Source organism: Aquarana catesbeiana, linkage group LG04, assembly GCF_042186555.1.
Source record: "Aquarana catesbeiana isolate 2022-GZ linkage group LG04, ASM4218655v1, whole genome shotgun sequence".
In the NCBI taxonomy this organism is placed as follows: Eukaryota; Metazoa; Chordata; class Amphibia; order Anura; family Ranidae; genus Aquarana; species Aquarana catesbeiana.
In genome coordinates this window covers 436,976,863-436,994,473 of record NC_133327.1, presented here as the reverse complement: position 1 = coordinate 436,994,473, position 17,611 = coordinate 436,976,863, and the positions used below count along the sequence as shown (strand labels likewise).

General features: G+C 40.2%; 1 protein-coding gene across 5 annotated transcripts in view; it reads right to left on the bottom strand.

Annotated features, from left to right (window-relative positions):
- The window catches only part of SASH1 (SAM and SH3 domain containing 1), a 1,387,091-nt gene that overhangs the window by 1,242,887 nt on the left and 126,593 nt on the right, over positions 1 to 17,611 (bottom strand). The window lies entirely within an intron of this gene.

Below are 17,611 nucleotides of genomic sequence, written 5' to 3'. Positions count from 1 at the left end.
AGCTACTCTGTAGCAAGTGCTCTTATCTATGGCAAAAAAGTTGATATTTCAGTTCTGTAAACAGCTTCTCCTTTTTTTTCTCCTTTTTACATTTCCCGTAATGACCACAAGTCACCACTGCAACTGGCATATGTGCTGGCTTACCTGTCTAATACCTACCACACTTCCCCAGCTTTTTCAAGGCAGTAGAAATGGGTGCATTGACAGAAATACAGTTGATAATTACAGCCTTACATGCTGCTTAGTAGGCTGTAATGATCAACTGTATTTCTGTCAATGTGGTTTTGTTCCACCATGTTTTTATATTCTATATACTATTAACTTGTTTTTATACAAACTATATATAATTTTGTCTATGTCCTTGAGGTACCGAGATAGTCCAAACCCTCTTCTCATTTTGCAGGGGCACTTCTGATATATGGATGATGGTACCCACCACTACCCCACAATATACTGTACTCTAAATTGAGGCAATACTGATACTGATAAAATGTTTCTCAAGGCAGTGATGGCCACATATACCAGCACTGATTAGTATAGGAGTTCCCTGCAGCAAAGCAAAGAGGTCTTTTCCTGCCCCACTTCAATGTTTGGCACAAACGCCATGATACAGTGACTATCTTAAAGACTTCTGGTGACATCACAAAGAATATATAGATTAAATAAAAGATTAATACAATCATGAGACATGCAATGTACACTCTTTTGGGGGCATCAGAGAATATATTTATTTTACTGCCAATTCAGCTTTAAAGAATCATTAACCCACGTGACAGAACCTATTATCTTGTAGGCACACTTAGGTTGATTATTATAGTCCCAGCGATTTGGTTCCCATGATTGTCATCTATTCTGCTCAGGATCGATTTGATTGATTGCTGAAAAAGACTTCCATTTATAGAGTGACTACAATCATTTTCAGGGTTTCTATGAAGTCCTATCATAACAATCGCAATGTTTCTTCAACATTCTAAAGAAGCTTCTCTGTGGGTGGACACACACTGGTGGCACACAGAGGCTTCAGTGATAGAGAATGTCTGCTCTACTCACCTGGTTTTGATTGACAGCTAAATTGTCATTCAGTTTAGCACAAAAGAAAGGATAAAAAAGCATAACTGTAAAAGAAGAGCAATAAAGTTTATTGAAAGAAGAAAATTTTTTCTCCTATATATCTCCTGTAGCAACCTAAGGGAGGAGGGTCCAGCAGAAATTCTAATAAAATCAGCACCCATGTTCAGTACAATGCATGCAAGTGTTCATGGGACATGTATTCCTGATGTCAGGGCTTTGGATAGCAAGTGTGTGCACCCTCCCCAACTGGAAGTAGTAAAGGAAACATATGGAAGCAATGTAAATTATTTATTTTCTAAGATATTTGATATTGGGGTAATTAAGCTCAGGGGTAGATGGGTTTTAGTGAGTCCATGTGGGTCAGAGAGTCTGGCTTAGGGCTTGGCGGCTTACTTTGTATCAAACAAAAAAAAGTAAAGTTTATACATCAGGTTGTCCATGCAGAGGTTTTCCTCTAACAAAACAAGTAACAAAAAAATGTAAAGCCATTTGGCTCCCTCTTTAGCAGCACCACTGATCTTCTCACTGGTCCTTCTGACCATATCCCCAGCTGGTTCTCTGGGTTCTTCAGGCTTACTCAGCATACAGTTACAACACACAATTGCACGGGTCCACTTTCTGGCCTTTTAATATGTATTATTTGTATAATAGTTTGCACACATTTGCAAATATATGCATAAGCTGCAGAGCCACTTCAAATGGGTGTCCATTGCACCCCTGTGCCTTTAAGGAGAGGTGGGCTACCTCCAGACTCACCTGTCCTCTCCCTATCCACTATAATGCATGTGTTTCTCAAAATCTAGAGTTAGGATTGCAGACTGGGGTGCCGTAAAGAGGCTCTGCAGCTTATGCATGTATTGGCAAATATGTGCATACTGTTAGACAGGATAATTCGGTTGGTTGCAGGATGGTCAGTAAGTTGATCTGGGAATTTTCTTTGGTTTTGTTTGACATGCATCCCCCTTCCATGTGCTCCTTGCTGCAAAGACCAGTTATAGGTGGGGGCAGCAGCCATTTGTTTCCCAGACTTGTTCAACTGTAACAACTCTCCAAGTGCTGTGGGCAAGGAATCTCTCCATCATGGAGTACTGTCTCCTGAGTAGATCACATCTTCTCTCTCTAAACAAGAGCATACAACTATCTCCTGATTTTAAATTGGATTGCACAACCCCCTTTTTTAGGAGGAATGGATACTTTTTCCTATATAAACTTGATTTTATAGTAAATCTGTATGCTATGAGGAAGGCTTTTCCGAAACATGTTAGTGTTTTGATGTCGCACTGCTGTCTGTGCTCAATAAAGATTTAAGAAGAAGCAATTGAGTTGTCGGCATTCTTTTTGGAACTATCTCCTGATGGTGGCACACTTCCCTTCTGGCTGGAGCACTGAGCTATGGTCAGGCCTCACTTATAAAGAGTGTGCCTGCACCCTCGCACAACCTGCACTTTGAAGCCTTCAAGCACCCAGATCCTGATTCGGAATTACAAAACTGAATTCCCAGTTTTCTCCGCTCAGTCACAATACTCCAAAGTCCCACACCCTACATTAGTGCGAATCCTGTGTTGATTTTCCCTATAACCATACAGTGACAGGGCCTAGCAATTTCACAGATATTAAATGGACTTTTTAATGGAGGGTATAATAATACTTTAAGGGGTCGCAGTAACAAGCAGCAAATAATAGCACAGATATTGCTCTGTAATGTATAAACCTTTATCTGTAATCTGAACTACCAAGCATTTTCAATAAACATAAAACTGCAAAACAGGCATAGTATGAACGCACACAGTTAACATATCAGTGACAAAGTGACATCAGGGCCTTGTTTATTGCAGAATAAGTAACAGCCAGATGATAGAACTAGGCATGTAACAAAGCAGATATTGATACTGATAACATGTGAGCTCAAGATGTTTGATAGCAAAGAAACTCAATGAATGAATGTGAGTAAAAAGTCATTAGCACCCTGACAGAAGATGTGCCAAGACTAGTCTGCATCCAAGAGTAATTGAATCTACAAGCAGAAAAATAGTTTGAGCCAGTTCCAGCACTCCACTGCTTCCAATAGATGACAGGTCTTGTTTCTCATTAACACACACTGTGCTGAAATTCCTATCAATGCAGACTATTTGAAAACGTATGTCAAACATCCAGAGCTGCATTAAATAGCTTGAAAAGAGAAGCAAAGCTAAACATTTGGTATATGTGGAATCAGCTGTGTAATGTTTAAATCACTTCTTATGACACAGCACAAGATATATTAGCATCACTTTAAAGAGTAGAAGTTCTTTAAGGATTTACACTTTGAAAGAGTTGACTTATGCCCCGTACACACGGTCGGACTTTGTTCGGACATTCCGACAACAAAATCCTAGGATTTTTTCCGACGGATGTTGGCTCAAACTTGTTTTGCTTACACACGGTCGCACAAAGTTGTCAGAATTTCCGATCGACAACCACGCGGTCACGTACACCACGTACGACGAGACTAGAAAAGGCCGGTTCAGAACCAAGCGCGGCACCCTTTGGGCTCCTTTTGCTAATCTCGTGTTAGTAAAAGTTTGGTGAGAGACGATTCGCGCTTTTTCAGACTCGTGGCTTTCAGATCGTTTTCTGCTGTTCAGTTTGTGCTTGTGGGTTTGTATCTGCTCTTCAGTGCGTGCAGTCAGTTCGTATCAGAGTTTTCTGTGTGATCTTGCCTGCTCGTTACTGTTTTTCAGGTCGCTCTTCACAGGCCTTGCTGTTCTTCAGTGCGTTCTGTTACTTCGTTCTGAGCAGCCAACCGTTTTCTAGCCATGTTTCGTATGCGTACTCCTCGTACAGTTCGTGCTGTGCGGGGGCTTGGTGTTGGGGTCCTGACCTTGACACAAGTCCAGTCCATGAACAGGGTGGGGAGGAGTTCATGGACCAAGAATTGGTTGCTCCAGCGTGACCAGTTCTGTCATATGCCTTTGCTCCGTGAGATCCGTGAGAATAATCCTGATGATTTCAGGAACTTTCTCAGGATGACGGACCCCGTGTTTCACCGTTTGTTGGCTTTGCTGACCCCTTATATTAGCAGGCAGGATACCTGCATGAGGCAAGCCATCACTCCGGAGCAGAGGTTGGTCGCTACCTTGCGGTATTTGGCCACAGGGAGAAGCCTACAGGACCTCAAGTTCTCGACAGGCATCTCCCCCCAGGCTCTTCTTTGTGGACATTTACTGCTTGTGTTTGTTTTAGCTGACCCTGACAGAAATGTGTGGAGTGCAGAAAATGTCGTGATTGTGTAACCTTATACAAAGCACTGTTGGCTGTTATTTACTAAATGCAAAGACACTTTTCACTACAAGTGCACTTGCAACTGCACTGAAACTGCACTTGTAGTGCAAAGTGGATTTGCCCTTAGGAAATAACCCCCATTTTCTCATAAAACAACAATTACATCACCCCAAAAGTGTTGTAGCGTGAGACAATAATCCACACATTCTTGATGAACAATCTTTTTAATACCTGCACAATCACATGTGCATTTACCCAAGGTTTTTCTGACAAACCAACATGTTTGTTGTATACCAATTTTTGTGGTGTCATTATCCAAAATCAAAATGTCCATTTTATAGAAAACAGGCCTGTGTAAAACCCACAAGAAAGACACAAATCTTTTGATCTTACAAAGTTCACATTTGGTAGAACTGGAAGGCAATATCAGACATGAGTATTTAGGAACTGTGTTTGATATTGCGTTCAGATGGGGGGAAATCACCCCTGGAAAAGCCAAATTTGGAAGATGCACACAAATTTCCCAATGTCAACATGTGCTATCTGCCATCAGGGGGGATGAAGGGACGTGTTTTGGGGGAGAAAGCCCTTCCTCACCGCTACTTTATTATTGAGGAAGGGGTTGCACCCCCAAAACACGTCCATTGATCTCCCGTGATGGCAGATAGCACATGTTGACACACTGTGTGCATCCTCCAAATTTGGCTTTCGGAAAAATCACAAAAACATTTAGCACATTGTAGCACACAAAAGAAGAAAGTGATTTGGAGGGGTTTTAAACTCGCCCCAAAACATCAATGATGTTTTTATATTTTGGAATAACATCATTGATGTTTTGCTTGATGTTTTCCAATTGTAAATTACACCCCATGATCTCCCCGATCACGATCTGGGCACTTTCGGATGTGAAAGGATCTTCATCCACAACCTCACGATCACCTAAAAAGAGAGGAACCCCAAAATAAATTAGGTTTCAAAAAAATGCCGCAATCCATCTCTTATCTGAGCCTGTGGTCGCAGACACTCACCTGTTGTGGTAACTACTTCCACCACGTCTTCCTCCTCCTGCTCATCTTGTGTTGGGTGGATTTCCCCTTCTTCCAGAGGGGGGGGGGGCTCTGGTCTCCTCTGATGAGGGGTGTCCTCCGAGTCTTTTCTCCCCTATGTAAAACAAAAATGGTATAATTAGCACACAGATATTTAATGTTAGAACTATAAAGATGAAACATTGCTTGGAAGTGGGGTACAATTGTCTATTTTAGCAGAGTTCCAAGATGTAGCTTTTTTAGTACCCTTTGTCAAGCTGCAATACTTTACCTGTTTGGTAAAAGCTTCACAGATGTAGACCCCCCTATAGTATACACTGGAGCACCTGTGTGGCCCCCCTAATAAAAATGGTGTTCTGGGGTCCCACACTAGTGCTCCAGTGTCCAGATGTGAAAACAGCTGCTGAGTGTCCTCTCCTTACACACAATCTAGTTTGCATTTCATTCTAGTAACAAAGCCATCTACACAACCCAATTCTTTGAAGACAAGTATAGGGCGTCAAAATGATGGCCAAATGCATATGGCCTAAACAATGGTATTTTATCGTCCGAAATAACAATGTGGATCCGAACGAATAATGTGCCCATGAACATGAAAGTTGCCATTTTAAACTGTACAACAGTTCCTAAAAGCACATGGAGCAGCACGAACGTAATAAACATAAAGAATAGGAACACAGCACAACTACTTACTTTTTTGCAGCAATCTCCGGATCTTTCTGTACTGCTCGTGTTCTCGTAATTTCAGGTCCTGAGCTGATCTTTCGATCGTCGTACCCCGAATTTCCGGTGCAGACTCCTGACCACTTTCGCCATGATCTTGGCCTTTCTGACATTGGGGTTGGGGTAAGGCCCATACTTTCCATCATAGTCGGCCTTCTTCAGGATGTCCACCATCTCCAACATCTCCCCAAAGGACATATTTGAGTCCTTTAATCTCCTTCTGGATCGGGACGTTTCAGGCTCCAGCCTTTCCTCCTCCTCCTCCTCGTTGCTACAATTAGCACGATCCTGCTGTCTATCCGCCATGTGCTCTTCCCCCACTGCGCCGAACGAAAAGGGGCAGGGAATAGACTAGAAAGAACGTCAGGGGCAGGCGGAGTTATACGCATGCGCAGTGTGTATAAATCGTAACGCGCGCGTCTTACGTACGATCTGTGAGCGGAGGAAGGAGCATCGGAGACGCCGATCGTGCTAACGAAGGTAGGATCTAAACTTGGGCCTATACTGCTTCGAAATGGAAGCCTATATTGTAACAAGATTAGGGGAGTTTGGCCTGACATTAGGCTTTGTCTTGTGTTGTGTCTTACAGAGAAAATGGATGGGTTCAACGACCACAATTTCCTGCCCCTGTTCATAGACAAGTACAGGGAGCTGCCCTGTCTGTGGCAAGTGAGACACCCCCACTATAATCACAAACAGAAGAGGCAGGCAGCGCTGGAGAAACTGCTGGAGTTGGTGAAGCCGGTGGTCCCCACAGCAACCATCCCTTATTTGAAAGCTAAAATTGGTGGCCTGAGGAGCACTTATCTTAGGGAGCGCAAGAAGGTCACAGATTCCCAGAGGTCCGGAGCTGCAGCAGATGACGTTTATGTCCCCAGGCTGTGGTACTATGAGAGACTGCGATTTCTGTCAGACCACACTGAAGTCAGGGAATCCCTCTCTACTCTTCCTTCCACGCTTCCTTCCACCCCAGCTGAGGCTTCCGATGTCCAACCTGGGCCTTCCAGCCAGGAAGAAGTGGAGGAGCCCAGCTGAAGTCAGGTATAGCATTCTTCAACAGATTTCTGGGCAATAAAGAAATTTTGTTTACTAGATGTTATTATTGATCACTAATTGCTGATTGAAAGTGTTTTACATATCAATAGACAGTAGTGGGCACCCAAAATTGGGAAAAGAATGAAAACTGCTGGGCTCAGAAGGATAGTCTGTTATATTTGTTAACATTCAATTTGCAGCAGTCAGGAGGTGAAAATTGTGTGTGATTGATGAATAAAAAACTAAAACTATGTCCCTTTTTCATACACAGGAAGACCTCAGCCAGGAGGAGGCTGTGGAATGTGGCAGTCAGGAGGAGGCGGGGATTATTAGTGTCAGCCAGGAGGAGGCGGGGATTAGTGGCAGCCAGGAGGAGGCGGGGCTAAGTGTCAGCCAAAAGAAGCCTGGGACAAGTCGCAGCCTGACTGAGTCTCAGGTCCCTCCCCTCCGCCTGCCATATAAACGAGCCAGGAAGGCCACTCCGAGTCCCGTGCAGGATTCAGCGTACAGGCTGATCCAGGAGGCTTCTGCGTCCCTCAGAGCCTTCCCCAGTCCTGAAGAGGCCTTTGCCTGCATGGCTGCCACAAAATTGCAGGGCATGCAGGAGGGTCAACGCAAGATCTCTGAGGACCTGATTTATAAAGTCCTTCGTAAGGGGGAGAGTGGGGAACTGACACACAAGACGGATGTCATTGAGAGGGACGATCCTCCTCCTCCTCCTGCTGCCACAACTCCACCACCACAGCCAAAGCCTGTAAGGAAGCGTGGAAGGAAGACCAAAGAGTGATGACCCTGGGTTCAGTCTGGTCTGACAGAAGATGCAGTCTCTCGTATGACCACAGCCTGGGGACACAGATGTCATCTGCTGCTTTCCGGATCTCTGGGACTTCTGGACCAGACTGCCCTCCCTTATGATATGGACTCCTCAGGCCACCAATTTTGCTTTTAAATAGTTGATGTCTGCCCCAGGGGTCCAAGGCTTCGCCCACTTCTGCAGTTTCTCCAGCGTTGCCTCCCTCTTTGTTTAGTTGTGAGCCCTTACTAACATTTTTTTGGGTAAATTATACTCTCCTGTGTGTGTTTTCATCCAAAAAGGACAGTTTGTTGGTGACGATTCAGGTACATTTCTAAAGTACAATGTGAAATTAACAAGGGACAACAACACCAAACAATCTCCTACAGATTAAATAGAACAACATATTAGTGGTGTTGTGGGAACTTGTCACCAAAAACACACACAAACATTTTCGGGAATACAAATCAAAATCACCAAAAAAAAAATAAATAAAAAAGAGAAACACAAAAAAAGAATCTACATTAAAGTCCAAAAAAAACAAAAAATTTTGTTGTCAGATGTGAGAAATCAAAATATATTGAGGGAATCCCGATAAATAGTAACAAAATACGTTTGTGAGAAGTGTGTGTGAATACGAGCAGCAAAACTACTTAATTCTTGTCACATTATAAAGAAGAAGAGAGTGCGCTGTATTAAACCATTTTGAACATTGCAGCGTGACGAAAGTGCTGTATCCATTCCGAACGCTACGTTTACCAGAACGAGCTGTCCCGTGTCGGAATTTCTTCTGAGCATGCGTGGCACTTTGTGCGTCAGAACAGGCCACACACGGTCGGAATTGACGCGATCGGATTTTGTTGTCGGAAAATTTTATCTCCTGCTGTCCAACTTTGTGTGTCGGAAAATCCGATGGAAAATGTCCGATGGCGCCCACACACGGTCGGAATTTCCGACAACACGCTCCGATCGGACATTGTCCATCGGAAAATCCGACCGTGTGTACGGGGCATTAGAATTAATAGGATTAGAATGAGAAGACTTGAACTTGTATCTATTAGTTAACCTCTTTCTAGAAGTATTTATCTTACTAGTAGTAGTCCGTACCATATTTACAGGCCAACACGACTAATGCCATAAGGAAAGACTAACATAAAGAACATAAGACTAACATAGGCATTTAATTGAAAGCGTATTTAAAAAACAAAAATATAATAAAATGCAGCCTAAAAGGCATTAGATTTGGTGGTTGCATTAGTTTACCTTTTCAGGATTTTTTTCCTTTGTTTTCACCTGTTGATCCTTCCAGTGTCCTTAAGTGACAAAACTCACTTACTGCTCTGTACCCATGGCATGTTATCACCCTATCTTACTCCCATGATTTGTACTACAAACACCTCCCTCTATCTCATAATCATAACACAGGAAGAAGTGTTTTGTAATTCACAAAAGATACTGTAAGTAGGAGGATCAGCAGAATTTCTTTTATATACAGAAAATGTTCTTAGCCTGAAAAAAGGAAAACTAATATAGCTACCACAGTAACTGGTAGACTACAATATATTACATTTTGCTTTTAGGTTTAGATATACATTAAAGACTGTAAATTGATTCTGTGCTTCTTTTTTTGTTGGTAAGGACTTAAAGATTGTTTCTTTTTTATAGTAAGGAAAGTATAACATTTTGCATATTAATATTTCACATTCTCTTTTTGAGCTGGCAGATGGAGCTTTATGCTTCGAAAATCTATCCAACTATAGGCCTCCAAAATCGACAGCATCTGCCTATTTACCTCCTGTTTACAAACATTTTGTTAACAGGCTCTATAGCTCAAGCTTCAATGTATACACAGAAGTGGATGACTCATCAGCAGTGACTTTATTCCTTTATGGGCTCCATGCACACTATAAGTGAAAAAAAAAAAAAAAATACCAGAAAAACGTTGGATGAAAATCGCTTATAATAGTATTTTTTGTGCCAGCTTTTAGTAGCAGTTAGGAGCTTTCAGCTTTTTTATGTTGGCAAATTTCTCCCAAAAGCACAAAAAAAACCTCCAGAAGCTGAAGCTTTAAAAATGCTTCTAGACTAAAATAGTGTGCATGGAGACATAGGATAACACTATTGGCTTCTAGAAGCAGAAAAAAATGCTCAAAAGCTGCTGCTAGGAGCATTTTTTTTAAAGGCTAAGTTCACTTTTTTTTTTCTAAAACCAAGCTCCCCTAAGTGCCAATATTCCATTAATGTACCGCAGTTGCAGAAAAAAACAAGCTTTCTTTGATTTGGAAAACAAAGGTCTTACTTTAGCCCTTGCTATATTTCTTAGAATGCTTCAGAGATACCAGTAAGACACAGGGAGGAGTTTACCAGCTGACCTCATTAGCACACACCCTTCACCCATCAAAAGTTTTCACAGCATCCCTGGCATTTTTCCACACTTGCATCTGTCTGGCATCTCCAGGGTCCCTTCAGACTTAGGCTACATGGTAAACTCCCTAGTCCCACATGCAGCCCATGGAACACCCCTGACGTAGTGCAAGGGCCTGTTTGATTGGATACTGAGGGATTGGATAGGGCAGCACAGTGACTAAGTGGTTAGTACTTCCACCTAGTAACATTAGGGTTTGCATGTTCTCCCTGTGCCTGTGCGGGTTTCCTCTGGGTACTCTGGTTTCCTTCCACACTCCAAAGACATGCTGGTAGGTTAATTTGCTCCTGTCTAAATTGGCTCTAGTATGTATTAATGAGAGTTAGGGACCTTAGATTGTAAGCTCCCTGAGGGCAGGGACCGATGTGAATGTAAAATATATGATATATATGTGAAGTGCTGTGTAAACTGACAGCACTAAATAAGTTCTTGTAATAAATACATAAAATATATTGGACAGATGGTTTGTCCTCCTATTATATAGTTTTGGTAAATATAAAGGAGATTGTACTGAGAATGTACAATCAGATTGATAGTGTATGGCCACATTTATACACCTAACATTTCCTAGTTGCGCTTTCAATGTCATTAATTGTTAACAGCACACCAAATACATAAGCAAACACACATTTTGTCACATGAAGTGACAAACGCACAGTAAAAAACATGCAGCTTGCAACACACCAAAGTGTCCTATGAGCTACTATGCCACATGTAGCGCAGTCCATTGAAATGAACGGGCTGCCCTATGTGTGTCACTGGAAGAACGAGCCAAAAACATGCTCTCCCACTACTCTAGGTGTCAGTGGGGCCTGAAAGTGAAATTTCTGCATTTACACAAGAGCAATGAGGCTGCATTCACATCTGTGTGTTTCCAAACGCATGGCAAACCACACGAAAAATGTGCGCTTTGCCATGCATTTCAGAAACCCTACAAATGTGCATCATGCTTGTGTTGTCATTACATGTTAAAGGCTCCACAAGTGCAGCAAGTACACCAAAAACTGCAGTAACGCACCATACTACGCTCCAAATAAAGTTCTGGAGCTTCTCTGGGGTGATTTGTGCATGTAGGGCAGCCCATTCAAGTAAAAGTGAAAATGCTCCATAACACCCAAAACAAACGCATGCGGGAATCTGAGTTTTCGCTCTGCGGAGATGTCTCCGTCCACTCCCTCCTATGTACTTGTATCAAGATGGCCATACACTATGCAATCTGATTGTACAATCTGTACAATTTCCTTTAGATTTACCAGAACTATGGAATAGGATGACACACCTGAACAATACATTCAATTTGTATCAAATCAGATAGGCCCTTGTACTACATAGCTGATGGGAGATCTAAAGGTGATTGTACAATCAATTTGTATAGGAAGTGGGTGGAAGGTGGTATTGTAATAAGGGAGGTGTGGTCCAGAGTGGTGAACACACTCTAATACACCCTCTTCTGTGATGCAACAATGAAGTGAAGGCTTCTGGGAGATGACCTAACAGGAAGTAAAAGCTGAGGAAGTGATGGAATCTGAAAATCCTTTCAAAAATACAAATAAACTGACAAGATTTTAACCACATCCCACCCGACCTATAGCAAAATGCTGGCCGAGTGGTGGCTCTCCAATTCTGACTATGGCATATGACAACCAGCAGAACAAGCCGCTCATGAGCACTACCAGGGGCGCTCCCGGGGCACTCATCGTGGTGTTCGGTAGTACGGCACTCTGACACAGCATCTCCGATCACAGTAAAGAGCCTGTGACGTAGGCTCTTTACCATGTGATCAGCTGTGTCCAATCCCACTGAATAAATTCCCTGCCTAAACAGCCCTTGCTATTTTTAATGCATTCCTATATATATATATACCATGATAATTTAATAAACCATATTTTGTTAAAAAGTGTCAATTTGTGAAATTAAATAAATCAATGTGATATATGTAATCCTGTGACTAATAAATAATACAAGAAGTGTTCTAGTCCATGTATCAAAACAAACTCTGTGTAGAGATATTGTAACCAACACTGATGGGTTTAAGTATGATAAGGTAACAATGAAAAACAATGTAGGATGGGGGTTGGTTGGTCAAGTTGTCTTTGTTCCCGTGTAGAGGATTCCAGCAGGTGTAACAGAAGTCCTGACCGCACACACCCTTACTATTCACATATTTTTTTGTGCATGACTTCCAAAAAAGACAGGCAAAAAATTGGGATCTGGGTCCCTACTCACCAGATCCTATTGACCCTCTCTGCTTTATAGCAGGAGGAGTCAAATTGGGCTTGTATGGTCACCGTGACCAACTACAGATCTTCAGCCATACAAGCCCAATTTGACTTCTTGTTCTATTATTTATTAGTCACAGGATTACATATATGACATTGATGTATTTAATTTCACAAATTGACACTTTTTCACAATATACGGTTTATTAAATTATCACGGTGTATATAGGAATTCATTCAAAATAGCATGCTCTGTTTAGGCACGGAAGTAATTCAGTGTGTTTATCAAGCATTACTTTTTTAGTTCTAACAGCAGCTGCCTTAGTATATATAAACTATAATCACATAGGTGTGGCCTGGGGGGTATATGCTTAACAGCATATATATTTAACAACACCTGTCAGTGCCTCCTCATCAGTGCTGCCTATCAGTACCATCTATTAGTACCCATCAGTGCTGCATATTAGTGCCTCCTCATCAGTGTCCATCAGTGCCACCTCATCAGTGCTGCCTCATCAGTGTCCATTAGTGCCACCTTATCAGTGACCGTCAGTGCAGCCTCATTAGTGCCTGTCAGTGCAGCCTCATCAGTGCCTATCAGTGAAGGAGAAAACACTTTTTTGGTATTTTTTTCATTTGTTTAGCAAAAAATAAAAAAAACAGTGGTTATCAAATACCACCAAAAGAAAGCTCTATTTGTGGGAGAAAAATAATGAAAATTTAATTTGGGTACAGTGTTGCATGACCGCGCAATTGTCGTTCAAAGTGCAACAGCGCTGAAAGCTGAAAATTGGCCTGGGCAGGAAGGGGGTGAAAGCGCCCAGTATTAAAGTGGTTAAAACTTCCTGTGGATTATCTAAGTGAGAGAGACGCACATTGGGATAGCTGAGCCAGAAATGGCATTGGAAAACTCTTCTATTTATTATGAAAACTGAAATTCTACCTGAAAAGGTGAAATTAACCTTTAAGCTAGTGTGCATGGAGCCTTAGCCTTTTTTCGCTTATAGTGTACATGGAGCCCTATTGAGCTCAGTCCACAGGGCAAGCAGTTATTGCTGTGCCATCTCTTTAGCTTACCTATGGTATTAAAGAAAAAAAGTAGATACTAAACAAATACATATAAAGTAAAATTAAATTTACCGTATATGTGAACCCTCACCTTGTAAAACATACCATTCGGTTTAAAATAGAAATGAAAGGCAAAACATGTATATATATATATATATATATATATATATATATATATATATATATATAGATAGATATAGATATATATATAGATATAGATATATATCTATGTATAGATATCAATTCTTTATCAGGAGTAATTACAAAGTAATTTACAACGTAAACACATAGCAGAAATGTGAAAATATGGCCTGGTCCATTGGAGGTAATCAGGTGTGAGAGCCGAAGTGGCTAAGGGGGGGACTTCAGTGAGACTGCATTACAATAGCTGACCATCATAGCCCTAATGCACCTGATGTGAATCTATTCGCTTGCCGCCCGCCGGCTGTCATATGACGGCGAGGCGGCGCGGCTCTCGTTCTGGTAGGGCGTCATATGACGCCCTCGCCTTCCCTACACACCAGGGGGTGTGCACGTGCCACCGATGGCAATCACGCGCGCCGTGTCACTGGGCACCCGATTCACTGTATGAATGTGAATGGTCCCAAAAATGTGTCAAAAGCGTCTGATGTGTCTGCCACAATATCGCAGTCACAATAAAAATCGCAGATCGCCGCCATGACTAGTAAAAAAATTAAAAAAAATTAAAATGCTATAAATCTATCCCCTATTTTGTAGACGCTATAACTTTTGGCGAGTGGAACATAGTTCACAGTTTTGCTTTGTAGCAGGTATATTTTACATTTTTACATTTTTGTGTGTGGGGGAAGTTTTTTTTGTACAATGTTGCAATCACTATCTTTTAATTTTAAAGGCAATATATAGTTGAAATCTGCCAAAGAAAGAACAAGAATATGTTTTCCACTTCCAATTCCTGTAGTTATTCTGGCCAAATGAGTACAGCCTGAGGAAATGGCAAGCAACTGTGTACTTCATAATAATTACAAATAAAGCCTTCATTATGCCTGAAAACAAAGATATATTGTTTTATCAATGTTTTAATCTGTACTGGCAGGCAGGGGCCGTATAAAATGTGCCATCATTGCAGATCCTAGGGATTCTCTCTTTACTTGAAAAAAATCCCAGGTGACAGCACTACTATCAAATCATAAGAAAAACTTTCACTGTGCTTGCAATAACCTCCTGACCATAAACCACAAATATGATTTTATTCCAAGCTCCAATATTGTCTCTGGTCTGCAATGTCCAAGTCTAAAGTTGTGTGGTGGATTGTGAGGCTTTATTAATAAGATCATTTATTTCTGGAGTCAACTCTCTGCACCTGGAAAATAATTATTGGGATCACTGGGAACAAAAATGGTTCTGCCTTTCAAAACTACTGGGGCAGGAATTAGAAACCCACCTCAGAATATTGTGATTTTAGAAATAATACAATAAATATCATAAAAGGGAATTGGGATGGGACAAGCATAGCTGGTAAGAATAAATAGTGTACAAAGGTCAGGTTGATTTTTTTGTATGATGAGGAAAGTACGGATGATGGGAAGAGCTGCAATGGATATATGTATATTACAGTGATTGGGACCCAGGAAGGTTTCAAACTTAAATTGAACCTGTACTTTGTCAATGAAGAGCAAAGCAACAGGTTCACTAAATAGCTTCCCTCCTTAGCTGGGCATACTCACCATCCTGTCACTACCCTGACACTTGGTTCAGCTACCAAGAGTGAAGAGAGAAGGACCTACATAAACTTGAAGCCTTAGGACTCTCTTCCCACACTCTCAGGACAACACTAGATGTCGGAATATTTAAGCACCAGTGTTGTCATTTGTCATTTGTGTTGCCTTATGAGTTTATGTGGAATCTCCAGTAGCAACTGGGAATATTTGAATATATATATATATATGGATATGTATATCTATATATATATATCTATATATATATATATAGATATATATATATAGATATATATCTATATATATAGATATATAGATGTATATGTATATATAGATAGATATATAGATATATATGTATGTATATATATATATATATATATATATATATATATATATATATATATATATATATATATATATATATATATCTATATATCTATATATAGATATATAGATATATAGATATATATAGATATATCTATATATATCTAGATATATATCTAGATATAGATCTAGATATAGATCTAGATATATCTAGATATAGATCTAGATATATATATAGTTTTGGATAAGAAATAATAGTAGGTGATATTGTTTCTCAATAGAGGGTTAATTTAGCTAGATGTAAATATGTGACAGGATTTGCCTGAGAAGAGCTAATGCATTTAACAGCTACTTGTAGTATGCGAGAAGGATGTACTGTGGAGACAATTGGCTGTTTACCTAAATTTAATATTCAAAGGGCCAGGAAGAGATACCATCTGAAGTGTAGTTGTTACAGGGCTAAATTCATTAGCTCGATAAAGGCCTTTGTATTCCTCCGTGCTAATAAACCATTTGTCCATTTCAAAGGGGTGTTTGAGAGGATGAGAATATTTCTTTCATCTGTTCAGGAAAGGAGGTTTTGCCCTGGCTAATGCCATGCGTAAGTTAAGTGCCCCTTTCAAGAGAAGGTGATGACCTTCACCTTAATTCCTCTTCAAACAACTTATCACTAGCTCATTACCCCAACAAGAGGAAGTTGCCCAAATTAGGAGATACGCCTGGTGGGAGTAGAGGGCTAACAGAATACCCCAATCAGAGTGGCCCTATTCAATTCAATGAGAGATGGGCCTATAAGAAGGAATCCCAAAGAGAGTGGTGGAGAGATGAAAACTGACCTGGGCCCAGAAACATTAATATAGGTAATTATCAGAGCATCTCCCAGCACTTAAAGGTATACCTGCTTGTCATGTTTGTTTGTTTACCATTTGTATTGTGATGAATATACTTTGTCTTCTTGTACTATAACCTAATATTTTCTCCCTTAAGACTATAGATATTGTCTGTGTATTAGGTAGACTTTTAACGCTACTTTAATAAATGTTATTATATTAGAGCTTTCACTTCTGGTCATAAGAACTCTTATTTAACCAACCTCATATCTTATGGTTAATGATTCATAAATATACATTTAAAATGTTAACAGTGGCAACCAACGCAGGCCAGCACAGGACTGAAAGTATTTAATATAATACCTACATTTTTGTATTAGAGATTAACGTTATGAGGGGGAATTGAAGCTGAGTCAGCTTATCCAATCTATCTAGGGAAATATATAGGTAAATATTTTTGTGTTTTATTAGTGGGTAACTCTAAGGAGAGAATATACACCACAGATTATTTTGAGAATTTTTTTTTTTTGTTTTTTTTTTTAATTTTTTTATTTCCAGTAATATCCAAAAATTATACTTGAAAAAAGTACTTTGGATGTACCTTTATAAACCGGTAAATGTAAGGGGGAGGAAGTACAGATTGGGAAATATTTTGTTTTGATTTTTGAATATTGTTGTTTTATGGAAAGAGGACGCTGAAAGAGTGGTCCTTCGTTTTGTGAAAAAAAAAATAATAATATTTTTTTTTTTCATAATAATAATTTTTTTTATTGTTTTGGTTTTTGAATTATTATTATTTTTTTTTTTTTTTGGAACTGGTTTAGTTTGATGCTTTAGGTCTAAGACACAAAAACGTGCTTGTTTTCTGTTGTGTGTAGGTTGAAACAGGTTCATAGGTTTGGTTGTTAGTCAAATTGTATGTCCACTAAAAGGAATGATATTGGTTTATGGACATTGAAACTAACCTACTAAGGAATTTTTTTTTTTGCTTTGCTAGTTGTTTTAACTGTGGGGATTTATAAGCAGTAATATTCTCATTGTTGTCAGTTAAAGTACAAAACGGTGGACGTCTTGGTATTGAATCTAATATCAGATAAAGATTATTAATATAGTATAGCA